Source organism: Palaemon carinicauda, chromosome 6 (assembly GCF_036898095.1).
Source record: "Palaemon carinicauda isolate YSFRI2023 chromosome 6, ASM3689809v2, whole genome shotgun sequence".
Classification (NCBI taxonomy): domain Eukaryota; kingdom Metazoa; phylum Arthropoda; class Malacostraca; order Decapoda; family Palaemonidae; genus Palaemon; species Palaemon carinicauda.
In genome coordinates, this window is record NC_090730.1 from 14126847 (window position 1) to 14137095 (window position 10249).

The 10249-nt window shown below is 49.7% G+C and overlaps 1 protein-coding gene across 2 annotated transcripts in view; it reads right to left on the reverse strand.

Moving 5' to 3' along the window:
* The window catches only part of LOC137641964 (WD repeat-containing protein 46), a 65241-nt gene extending 55499 nt beyond the window's left edge, over positions 1-9742 (reverse strand). The window contains exon 1 of one of the 2 annotated variants that reach the window (XM_068374532.1): positions 9645-9742. The gene's annotated coding sequence lies outside the window, so the exon portion shown is untranslated. Of the gene's footprint in view, positions 1-9599 lie in introns of both variants that reach the window. The other variant, XM_068374531.1, reaches the window with a different exon arrangement.
* Between the last annotated feature and the right edge of the window lie 507 nt (positions 9743-10249).

Consider the following 10249-nt stretch of genomic DNA (forward strand, 5'->3'; position numbering starts at 1 on the left):
GAAGTCCGCTATTGCTGGAATAGTGGCATCGAGTGGAGAGATACCCCTCCCACGACACCAACCACAAAAGACTCTCCACTTTGCTTGGTAGACTCCCTCAGAGGACCTTCGCAGGTGCCGAGACATTCTCTCCGCAACCTGTTGCGAAAAGCCTCTCTCCGCAAGGAGACGCTGGATAGTCTCCAGGCGTGAAGCCGAAGCGAGGCTACGGCCCTGTGAGGGACGCCGGAGTGGGGTTGTCTGAGAAGTTCGTGTCGTGGAGGAAGCTCCCTCGGGAGCTCCGTCAGGAGCTGCAGAAGGTCCGGAAACCATTCCGCGTGATGCCATAGCGGAGCTACCAGAGTCATCGAACAGTTGACCGATAGTCTGGTCCTGTTGAGCACCCTTCTCATCAGACAGAACGGTGGGAAGGCGTACACGTCGATGTTGACCCACCGTTGCTGGTCCGGGACTGGGGAGCAGTACAGGGGCAGCTTGAAGTTCAAAGCTGTCGCGAACAAGTCCACAGTCGGGGAACCCCACAAAGTCAGGACTTTGCTGGCTATCTGAGGATCCAAAGACCACTCGGTACTCACTATCTGCGAGGCCCTGCTCAGACTGTCGGCGAGCACATTCCTCTTGCCAGGAATGAAGCGAGCTGATAGTGTTATCGAGTGGATTTCGGTCCACCTCAGAGTCTCTACTGCAAGATGGGATGGCTGCTGCGAAAAAGTGCCTCCCTGCTTGTTGATATAAGCCACTACCGTGGTGTTGTCGCTCATCACCACCACGGAGTGACCCGCCAGGGACCGTTGGAACTGCTGAAGAGCCAGAAAGACGGCCTTCAATTCTAGCAGGTTGATGTGTAGGCACTTTTCTGATTGTGACCAAAGGCCTGAGGCCCTCTGGTTCAGAACGTGCGCCCCCCACCCGAAAACAGAGTCAATTCCGGGGGGAGGACGAGAAGACTCACTCCCTTCCGCAGGTTCTCGTCGACCAGCCACCATCGCAAGTCCGTCTGTTCCAGAGACCCCATTGGGATCAGAATGTCCGGAGAATCGGATCCTTGATTCCACCGGGACTTGAGCCGCCATTGAAGGGATCTCATCCTGAGGCGGCTGTTTGGAACCAGACGAGCCAGGGAGGATAGGTGACCTAAGAGACGCAACCACGACTGGGCGGGGAGTTCTTCTCGCCTGAGGAAGGGTTCCGCCACCCTCCTCAGCCTTGCTATCCGGTCGTCTGATGGAAAGGCTTTGTGGAGATTGGTGTCTATTAGCATGCCTAGATAAATCAGTCGTTGGGACGGCTGCAGAGAGGACTTCTCGAGGTTTACCACGATCCCCAGATCCTGGCAAAGATACAGAAGCCTGTCTCGGTGCCGAAGAAGGGTCGACTCCGAGTCTGCTAGGATCAGCCAGTCGTCCAGATAACGAAGGAGACGAATGCCGTTCCTGTGCGCCCAAGATGAAATCAGGGTGAACACTCTGGTGAACACCTGAGGAGCTGTGGAGAGACCGAAACACAGCACCTTGAACTAGTAGATCTTGTCGTCTAGGCAGAATCTCAGGTACTTCCTGGAAGACGGATGGATTGGGATCTGGAAGTACGCGTCCTTTAGATCCAGTGTGCACATAAAGTCTTGTGGTCTCACCGCAAGTCTGACCGTGTCTGCTGTCTCCATGCTGAACCGGGTTTGCTTGACAAACCGGTTCAGAGCTGAGAGGTCGATGACAGGTCTCCAGCCTCCAGACGCCTTCTTTACAAGAAAGAGTCGACTGAAGAAGCCTGGGGCGCCGTCGACGACCTCCTGGAGAGCACCCTTCTCGAGCATGGTCTTGACTTCGGCCTGAAGGGCCAGCCCCTTTGCCGATCCCGTGGCATAGGAGCTCAACGACACTGGATTCGCTGTCAGGGGAGGTTGAGATGTTGTGAACGGGACGCGATAGCCTTGGCCGATCACTGAGACCGTCCAAGCATCGGCCCCGTGTTGCTGCCACCTGCGAACGCAACGCTGAAGGCATCCCCCCACAGGTGGACACGCAGGGGGACTGCCACCCCTAGGGCTTGCGGCCGCCACCCCTAGGAGTCTTGCCTCCACTGGAGGACTTACCGCCCCTCTTGACCTTGGCTGGAAAGGGCTGGGGCTTAGACACCACCTTCTTAACTGCCGGTGCCTGCTTTGGAGCCTTACGAGGCTGCTGCTGCTGTTGCGGCGGAGCTGGAGGCTTATAGGGCCGAGCTGTAAGGGCCCTATGGAGGAGGGAGTCCGTGCTGGATTTCCTCCACCTCTCAGTTGTTCGCTCCATGTTCTGAGGCTCAAACAAGTTCTCCCCCAGAAGGGAAGCATGTCGAAGCCTACACACATCCACGGCGGGGACCTTCGGACGGAATCTCTCGGACACAGCATCGCGACGCTTCAACACCAAGTTGGCCCACAGGGTGGTAACCTGGTGCGCCAAAAACTCGATGGAGCGGGTGCCCGAGAGTAAGAAGGTCTCCAGGGCCTTCCTATTGGTCTCCTTGGACAAGTCCTCCGAGCGTAATAGGATGCCCAGAGTTCCTAGCCAAAAGTCCAGCCACGAAGTGGCCTGCATGGCACACTTAGCGACCTTTTCATGGCTAAGGATCTCTGCCGCCGAGAACGACACCTGCCGGACAGAGAGCTTCTCAAGGGGAACTCCCTTCGCCAGCTCCTCCACGGAGTGATGGAGAGGAAGAGCGAGGCTGGACTCACCCAAGATCTCGAAATACCTCCTCTGCTGAAGACGAGAAGGAGGGATGAGCTTGTTCCCGGCAGAGGAACGACTGGAGGAGGCAAGAATCGCGAGCTGAGCGTTGGCCCTAGCTCTGGCACTCTTCAGACCCCGAGACCAGGGCAGAGCCGCACTGGACTTAGGGGCCTTCCGAACGTCAAACACTTCATCTAAGATAGTGTCTTTGCCTTCACGGGGGGCGATCACGGGGTCCATAAGCCCGTTAAGTTGCCTTATCAGGCTTAGGACCTGCCAGAAGGCATGTTCGGATTCCTGCTGATCTCCTCCTTGCGGGCTGGCAGCTAAGTCTCCTGTCCCAGGGATCTCTTCCTGGGGTGAAGCGTGGACGTTCCCCCGGGGACCCGCGGGTTCCTGGCGAATCCTCGAAGATGATTTCGGGACGGTCTTGGAGTCCTTGGATTCCCTCCTGGGAGGGATACAGGATCCCAACAAAGAGGTTCGAGGAGCCCCTTCCTCACGAGATGACTCTCCTCCAAGAAGCGAAGTCTACCCCCTTGGTGCCGAGGGGAAGACTACCGCTTCACTGGACTCACCCGAGGACGGAAAGGCCTCGTCCACGGGAGAAGGAGAAAGCACTCGAGCAGGAGAAGGGGGCTTCGCGACAGACCTCTTGGGAACCAACTTCGCCCTGGGGGAAGTCACCACGAAGTCCACTCCTCTCTTTCTCTTCAGCGTAGGAGAGACAGCCGTTGGTTTGTTGCCCTGAGCGGCGAGTGCTGGCTTCATAACCCTCACTAATGCCCGCATCAGAGGACCAAACCAAGTCTGTTGCTCCAAGGACACAGAGTCCGAAATCCTCGCTGGAGGGAAAGGGATCGGGCGATCCTTTGGAGTGGACACCACAGTACCTGCCTGAAAAGAAGGTGGGGAAGAATGATGCACTAACCTCTCCGCAGTATCTTCCTTGTCCTGCACTACAATCCTGCGTTTGGATGGAGGCGATCCCGAGCGCTGTCTAGGAACACGCGTTTCTGCTGCTACCACTGGCTGCGAAATTCGCCGCGAACGATGGTCGCGCAAGGGCGAATGGTCACGCGGGCGCGCAGGTGGATGATCGCGCGGGCGCGCAGGCGAGTGGTCGCGCGGGCGCGCAGGCGAATGATCGCGCGGGCGAGTGGGCGCAAGGGTGTACAGGTGAACGAGCGCGTGTCCGAGTCGGCGAACGAAAGCGTTGGCGCGATGGCGAGGGAACGCGTTGCCCCGTGGGCGAGGAAGATCGCTGGCGGTGTAGATTAGCAGGCGATCGGTGGTGAGCTGGCGAGCGCTGACGCGCAGGTGGGCGATGTCGCGTTGTCGCATGTTGACGCGTTGGCGAGTGATAGCGAGCAGAACGCGCAGGTGAATGATCGCGCGATGGCGAGCTAGTAGATGGCGAACCATGTCCCTTCAGAACCTCTGGTCGACGAAGCGTTGGAGAACGCGTGCGCGCAGGTTGTAAATCACGCGGGCGGTCCGGAGATCGCCGATAAACAGGTGATCGTTGACACGTAGGAGAACGCTGATGAACAGGCGATACAAGAATCGTCTGTGAACGCTGGCGAGCAGGTGAACGCTGGCGAGCAGGTGATCGCTGGCGAGCAGGTGATCGCTGGCGAGCAGGAGGGCGATGCGTGAGATCCTGTGAAGGAACAGGTGGCGCGGCGCATTCACGAACAGGAACAGGAAGATCGTAGGCGCGTGGGCGAACATGTGCTTTTGAAACACGCGCTGGAGAACGCGAACGCTGTTGCGTAGACACAGGATGAGAGAGCTCAGGAGACTGATGGCGTGCAGGGTGTCCAACAGGGATTGCAGGATGGTCAGAGACCACAGGGCGATGATCCTCAAAAGAGCGCTGACGAGCGGGAGAGCGCCTGTGCGCTAACACTGCAGAAGGGCGAGCAGAAGAATGCTGGCGCGCTAAGCGTTCTTCAGGAACCACAGGATGTAGGATGTCCTCAGGAGAGCGCTGACGAGGAGGGCGAACATCAGGAGAGCGCCGGCGAACAGGTGAGCGCTGACGAGCAGGAGCGCGCCGACGAGTAGGAGAGCGCTGACAAGCAGGAGAGCGCCTGTGCGCTAGCACTGCACGTGAAAGGGAAGAATCCCTTTGCCCCGAAGGGACCGTTGCCCGTCGGGTGACGAGTTCCCCAGAAGGTGAAGATCTAGCAGGAGTTGGAGAACGGTCTGCAGAGAGGTCCAAAGGAGCAGGAGCTGTAGGCTGAGTACGACGAGGAGAGTCCCCTTCGGAGGAAGAAGATCCAAAAAGGCGCCTCTTAACCCCCTTATAAGGGGAAGGGAGGTACTTGCGACGTAGCGGACGGTGAGCCTTACGGCGGAGGCGGCCACGGGGAAGATCATCAGGACCATCAGTCCTCTGAAGGGGAGTCTCAGTCAAGGCACTTCCCTTAGAGGGAAGCTGAACAGCAGAAGAGCCCGTAGGACTCACTTCCCCCTTCGGAGGATGTACGGAAGGGTGAGGAGAGCCGTCAGCACCATCATCCTCAACTGCACCTGCAGAGGATTGCCCCGCCACGTCGGAGGCCTCTGCCACCACGACGTCAACGATAGACAGAGGGTCTACCTCTGCTACCGCCGGCGACTGCTTAACGGCGGCCCCCAACGAGACAAGGTCAATCAAGGCGACCCTGGAGGGCAAGCCCTTAAGCCCCAGGGAAGCCCAAATCTGTAAGAGATCATCATTAGACAATGAGTTATCAATGGCCTCCCCCGGAGGAGGAGGGGGAACCGCCCCGCTATGGGAGGCGAGGCCTTCTCCCCCCACCCAAAGTCGGGAAACAGAACTAGGGCCTGCGCTACCACTCGGCCGACTCTCCTTAGGAGCCGGACGAGGGGGAGCTTCGGAGGAGGTTTGGGCGGCGAAAGAAGAGTCCCGAGAACCTTCCTCCTTCAAGGCAACCCCCGAAGGAGATCTCTCTTGGACTTCTTCTTACGCCGGCGGCCAAACCTCTCCCACTGGGAGGCAGACCACTCCCTACACTCACCACACACGTTTTCCTGGTCACACCGTCGGCCCCGACACTGAGGGCAAAGGGTGTGAGGGTCCGTATCCAAGGCCAACATAAAGGTCCCACAAGGGCGGCCGGCAACACCAGGGCACGTACGCATAGTAAAGATAATAATAAACGGTAGTCAACTTCAAACAAACACACAAGCTGTAGTAAACAAAAAGCAGAAAAAAGATTAAAGGCTGTCCACGAGGACGATGAACAGACACGTCTGTTCACCGCCGAGCCAAAAGTGAAGTGAAGCAAGTCACCGGTGTGTGGGGGGGGAGGGGTAGCAAGCTACCCTTCCCCTACCCCCCGCTAACTAGCGCGGGGGTAATTAACCCTCGTTAAAACTATTGGCTCGTCATTTCAGCTGCGCTAAAAGGTAAACCCAATGTAAATAGCGTGGTTTGTATTTCAGTTACGGAACAAACTCTCCTGTAGACTTGATGGACTGTCAACATGACGAAGCAGAGTACTATACCCTGAATTGGAATACTGTACTGTAATCTGCTGGAAACTACTATCCGTAGATACTTCCTGGAGAACGGATGAATTGGGATTTGTATGTATGCATCCTTTAAGTCTATTGGTGGTCATGAAATCCGAAGGTCTGATCGCTTGCCTGACCGTTGCTGCCGTTTCCCTCTTGAATGGAGTCTGTTGGACAAACCCATTCAAGGCTGAGAGTTAGATGACCAGTCTCCAACCTCCAAAAGCTTTCTTTACAAGAAAGAGTCTACTCTAGATACCAAGGGAACCGTCACTGACCTCTTCGAGAGCACCCTTCTCCATCATACCCTGGACTTGTGCTTAAAGGGCCAGATATTTCAGAAAGCCTTGGTGATAAGAAAGAGATATTGCTGCTGGTGGTATCACAGGAGGGGGGAGAGCTGATGAAAGGGAGGATGTACCTGGACCGAAGGACCTCCAATGTTAAACTTTCTACCACGTGGAACCATCACTTCCTCCATTTGGTTTGGAGGCATCCTCCCACTGTTGGCATCATGAGAGAACTGTCCCCTCCCCTAAAAGAGTCTTCATCCAGACTTACCCTAATGATGAGAGAAGAACCTGGCACCCTCTCGTAATGCGTAGCAACTGAACTATATTGTATCGATTTTGACCAAGTTTACTTTTAGTACAATTATAGAATTTTTCTATGTATTTTGCTCCCCCCTCCTGATAACAAACAGCACAGTGACTGGCGGAATGCAGTACTGATGAAAAAAGGAAAATATGAGCAATAGAAACACTGAGGCAACGATCATCTTTAATGAGTCGTACCTAAAAGAGGGCCTACTACCAGAAAACAATAATAATACTGTATTGCAGTTGAATTTTTTTTTCAATTACGGCAATTTCCAGCCTTAAAATTGACAACTACAATACGGTAGACAATGAGGCTAATTTCAATACCAGTTAGCCTTAGTCTTGTACAACATTCACATAAACCTACTCTAGGCTACATCATTAATAATCATAGCAAAATAGCTAAGTCTGGATGCCAATGTGTCAGAACAACTTCAGATCGTTGAGTGTAAGCAGATGGTTGGGACAGGTGTGAACTTTCTTATTACTTGTCAAATCAAATTTCTCTATAGGGAAAATTATTTTTATCTTGGAACCTTTGTAGCTAGTTGGGATGGATCAGGTCAGTAATTAAAACATCCGTAAATATTTACTATATGCAAATAATCCTAATGAAGAAATTAAGTGTTCTTGGTGTATTTATAGGTACTTCGAACTGTTCTAATGTAAATAATTGGTGGAGACCCTTATTTCTCAAATATTTGATGTGTAAAATTCCAAAAGTTATGGCTAAAAAACCAAATTTTAAAGGGGAAAAAACACAAGAACACCACCAAAACCTAAGGTACCCACCTACCCTAACCTAGGAGCCATATCCTCACCTACCACAAAGGGGGCTGCAACTTTCCTCAGAGTGCTGTATCCTTAGCTTACCATAAGACTAGGTCTGAACCCTGTCCTTGCTTCCTAACTAATTTTATTCCTTGTAAGATAACACTTAATCATAATATTTCATAAATCGTGAAACTAGCTTCATAATACTGTATTTAAGGCAAAGATAAAAATTTTCTCCATACGAAAATCAATTTGACAAGCAATAATATTGTTTACGCTTGTCCCACCTAACTACATACACCCCTTTATTTTGATCTGAAAGATTAAAATTTAAGACTACAGTACAGTATTCAACCCTTTCTCAAGGCAGGCTACCGTAGGCCAGCTAAGACTGAACTAATTCAATGCATATGACGAGGTAGTAGCCTGCACTGAGATTCACTTTGTCATCTGAAAATCCTTGTCATAGAGGCATTGACTAGGCCTATCTATCTTTGGGGTGTATGTATGACAGCGGCCACCTGTATGTATTATTATGGGTAACTTCAAAGGGGCGTTAGCCCCTCCGGTTAGGTAAGTAGGTAAGGACACGGCTTGTAGGTTAGGTTAGGGAGGAAACTTTAGGTTAGTTAATGTCCAATTTTAATCCCCGCGGGAGGAACTGGCTACTGATATACAAAGGCTCCCTATCTTTATCAAGGCTAACTTAAGATACTTGGTATTTGATTACAAGAGCACACTCTCCATTTACTTCAAAATTATGCAATCCTGCTGCTCTCCTCTTTTTTAATAGTAATTATGAGGTTCTTTAAATGCTGGGAAAGCATAAAATAGCAAGATATGTTGTGGGAGGGGAGGAGGGGGAGGGGTTGGTGGAGGAGGGTACTAAGTGACCTGGAACCGACATCGTCAACATAGTCAACCAAAGAGAAGTTTGTGACGTCAGCGTACATTTATTATACAGTATATTCAAAATATATACTATATTAAAAATTGAATAATTACTCAAAAGCATCACTATTTGTGAAATGTATATTTTATATTTGGTAAATATTTGATATAATTTACATTAAAGTGTTTTTTTAAACATACTATTTTGAGAATGACTAGTTTTCCCAGACAACATTTTGCTACACTAACGCCATCTATTGACCACTCCCTAAGGATGCCTGCCAATTTCCCGCCAATGAAAACAGTCATACGCTGCAAAAATAGTCATTCTCGTAAAAGGTTTCTTTGAAAAAAAAAAAAACAAGATTTATTGTCAAGGATTAGCAAAAAAAATATACAATTCACAAACTATGACACTTTTGAGTAATTGATCCATTTTTAATTTAGCATATATTTTAATATATACCAAATGTCTGCTGACACCACAAACTTCTCTTTAATTGACGATGTTGGTTCCAGGTCGCTTAGTACCTCCTCCGCCAACCCCTCCCCCTCCCACAACATATGTTGCTATATTTTTGATTTCCCAGCATTTAAAGAACCTCCTAATTACTGTACAAGAAGAGGATAAATGCAGAACTGCATAATTTTGGAGTAAATGGAGAGCATGCTCTTTTAAACAAATACCAGATACATCTCTGCCTGGCCTCGAGACATGCTGCAATACATAACTTCTTGTAGTGTCTGCAACCTCACCATCCTTATAAGGTAAGGATGTGGGGTTTGGGGTAGCCTATAGGTCTATCTTCTGAGTCATCAGCAGCCATTGCCTGGCACTCCGTTGAACTAGCTTGCGTGGAGAGAGAGGATTGGGAGCTGATCATTTGAATATATGCTTTGTATATAGGGCATTGTCCTGCTATTGCACTGTCACTAACCCTTGCCTATACCATTTATGAGGGACCTTTTAACAGTTCAAGGGGCCACGCTAATCTACAGAAGGCATACTTTGCTAGGCAAGCGTGAGACTAAACTAGTTCATATCTATCAATTAAGTGTTTCTAAATAAAAAGCAGAACGTCTACTATATACTTACGAAAAATATATAACACACGAAATCACGGGACCTTTAAATACGTACAGTAAATTGAATGCCAAATCGGTGTAATGTTGTTACCGTACACACGTTTATTGTTCATCAGATCAGTTTCTGAGCGACATAGCCTTTGCAACGGCGCCTCAAGTGTTCGTATGATGTATTTTGTATTGTATATCTTATATTTTATATCTTTTTTGCCACCTCTGCTATAATAATAAATTTTCTTGTCCAGATATTTCTGTTCTGTACTGTTCATATAGTCTTAGATTTCTATTGAACTACTTCATTTTCTAAATTTCCGGCAAAACAAGTGGATTGAATCTTTCATATCTGTACATTCTTTAGTTTTAATGCCTTTAGTTATTATTATTATTATTATTATTATTATTATTATTATTATTATTATTATTATTATTATTATTATTATTATTATTATTATTATTATTATTATTATTAGCTAAGTTACAACCCTAGTTGGTAGAGAAGGATAGCTCAGCGAGGAAAGGAAATAAAGTATATGAAAATTGTTAAAAGATCAAAATAATATATGTTAAGAACAGCAACAACATTAGAACATCTCTCATATATGACCCATAAAAAGGAGACTTGTGCAATCTGTTCAACATTACAACATTTGCTGCAAGTTT